Here is a 3,227-nt window from a genome sequence, read left to right on the forward strand (position 1 = left end):
CACCGTCCGCACAAGCACTGGGTACCCAGCGGTACCGAGTGGGATACCGCTAGGTACCCAATACTTGTGCGGATGGTTCTCCCCATCTGCACTCCGCACCAAATAATCTCTCCCCTCTAAGGGTGGATCCATCGCTATAGTGAGCAAATCTTTCATATTGCATGATTATTAATGAATATTGTCTAATTTGAATTATTGACCAAACAATTGTATCAAGTTCAAATCATGATTGGAAATTATATTGTATGATTCAGATTGTCCATTACAATTTAAGAGAGCATTTAATGGATGAACCAAGAGTTATCTTGGATGATCCTTGGTTTGATATAGTTGATAGTACAATCCAATCTAATAGAACTGAAAAATGGGTGTTTAACTAATTGGATAGTACGATGTAAGTTTTGTATTGTACGATCAGAACAACGGAATTGAGAACTAGGGTTTGATTTAAATAGTCAATTTAATTCTTTTGAACATTGAGAGGGGATGCGAGTAGCCTAAGACATTTTTTTCCTATGAGAGAGAGAGCTTTAGAGAGGGAGAGGTATCTCCTTGCTTTGAGAGTGTGCAATCCACTTAGGAGGAGGTTGAGGGATTGCTTCTTGGGGGAGTCACACTGTTGTCCTTGTCATCTTGTACCTTGGGTCCTCCAAGTTGTGATTTTTAGAAGAGGGAGAGGAAAAGGCATCGATAGAATAAACGACGAATTGTGCACGTCCATTAGGTAGGTAAATGTGATTATTTTAATTTCGGATTTTTCTTCTTTTGCAAATTTTGGCATGTTTCCTTATGATCTCATGTGATTATTCTAGCATGTTCCTTAAGATATTATGTGATTAGCTTAGCATGTTTTCTTATGATATCATTTGAATAGCTAGTATGTTTTAAATGCAATATATCTTGCTCATGTGAATAGTTTAGAATGCGTATTTTTTTTAAAAGTCTTCATATAGAAATGTATGAAACAGCATTTAGTAAAAATATATGTATGAATGACATGTTGAAATTATTCCCCTACGATAACGAATATATGATTGAATGTGTATGTTGGTACAAAGTATCAAAATGGTAAAGAAAATATGAAGGTAAAGGGCTTCTCGGATCAGTTTAATAATGAAAGAAATGACCAATTACATGTGTACATGATCAATATAAATTGATACTCCGTTACGAGTGTAAAAGATTTTTTTTTTTTTAATTCCTGTATGATACAAATATCGTCCTACAAGTGTATAATAATATGTTATATATATATAAAGCATAAAAAAGAATTAAAAAAATGTTATAGGTAAATGCATGATGAAACAGGTTATAGGCTTAAGGACATCTAGGCTGACATGTACAAATATGCACACTAGTTAATATATCATGACAAATTTATTGATTCTTTTATTGTTTATTGATTTTTTAATTAAGATATTGACATACATACTGCATTCCTTATCTTATATTTTAATTTAATTGAATAGCATATTACCTATAATTGTTGGCTCACCCAAGTTGTGAGAAAATGTTTAGGAGAACCAGCTAATCAGTAATGACAGACAGATAGTCGTTCACCTACTATCCTATAGGTTCTTTTTATGATGTTGGTGCTTTGTAATAGATTGACTTGTAGGACGACATGTGATAGTTGGATATCTATTTTTTTGTAATGGACTATGTACATGTTTATTAATGAAAGAAAATATTATTTGATGTTTTAGTGGCTCTTTCTTACATTTATGTGGATGGTTATTATAAATGTTACAGCAAAATGTTTTAAAAATTTTCATCCGACTTTAATATTCTCATCTCATCTATGTAAGCTTATCGGCCCGGGTTGTAACAACAATTATAAATTTCCAAGTTAAGGTAGTCTTCATCTCACAAGCATTATCCATTCAAGGCTCATCTTTTTGCTTGTATGAGTTTGAATCATGTCATATTGGGCTCACCACCACATAGAGGATATGCATTCACAAACTTGCCCTATACACTAGCCTCAAGGACAAAGTAATAAATTATACTTTGTATTATTTTTTTACATTTTTAAGCGAAACTTTTTCTATAGTCCTCCATGCCCTAAAAAATAAAGAGTGAAGAAACATAATTTCAATTATTTTGGGACTTCATAATTTTTTGAAATATTTTACATCTCTTGGCACTCTCTTGCTTACCTACAATAAACCTAAGACTCATACTCTCCTTAAACCTCACTATCCTCCTTACCTATCACCAAGTGATTACCTACTAATAAGGCCGAGTATCATCCACAGACAAATTCATATCCCTCTTATAGAATATTTGATCCATGAGATTTCACATATAATGAAAGAAAACACGACTATAATTTGGAAAAAAAAAACATCTAATGCACTACAAGTGCCATGATCATCATCAACTTAGCAAACATTTGATCCAAGGAATGAAAACTATACTACAAGTTGTTACAAATGTCAATCTGTACATGTATAATTGGCATCATCTTGGCAACCAAATTACAGGTAATAATTTTAAATTACTTCAGTAGAAATCCTGAAATATGGAGCTCAACAGAAAAAAATAGCTCAAATAGAAGCAGATTTTGAAGATTGTGCATTGCTGGACTAGGAAATCAAAAAAACATGGCCACTTTATCTTTAAGACTACTCTTCTTTTTAATAAAAGTTACCTGTTTTGCAACATCCACAAAGCTTCTGACAAGGCTATCTGATTCATAAGTTGAGGCCAGTAGTTCTCTTGTTACATCAGGATCAGGCTCCTTTACAGGAGGAGCTTTGTTTAAAAGAGGACCAAGGAAGAGTTCAAGCATGTCCTGAGCAGCATCTCCTGATCCTATAATTTTTTTGGCAGAAGTAGCAGATTCCTTTAGATGAGAACTGCGCGTTTGAGTGCATTTTGATAACACTTGACAGGATCTGAATTCTCCTCTGTGGGGGATGGAGGATTCCGATGAGCTAATAGGAATAGAATTGGATTCAGATTTTCGTGCAACAGACTGCTCTTTCTGCATTTCCTTGTCTGAAGTAAGAAACTGCAATCGAGGAATAAAGTGTCATGCATATTGAATTTGGGCAGTATTAATGAGGAGAACATTGCAATAAGCAAGCCATTACGGTTATTCTAAGCCTTCGTTTGGGACGTCTTTCTTACTGCTTCTTAAAATTTTTTAATAAAAAACTGCTTTAAAAAGCAGTAAGAAAGTCATCCCAAAAGAAACCTAAATCTATACCACTATATAAAAG

This window comes from Dendrobium catenatum, unplaced genomic scaffold, assembly GCF_001605985.2.
Source record: "Dendrobium catenatum unplaced genomic scaffold, ASM160598v2 fragScaff_scaffold_802, whole genome shotgun sequence".
Taxonomy (NCBI): Eukaryota; Viridiplantae; Streptophyta; class Magnoliopsida; order Asparagales; family Orchidaceae; genus Dendrobium; species Dendrobium catenatum.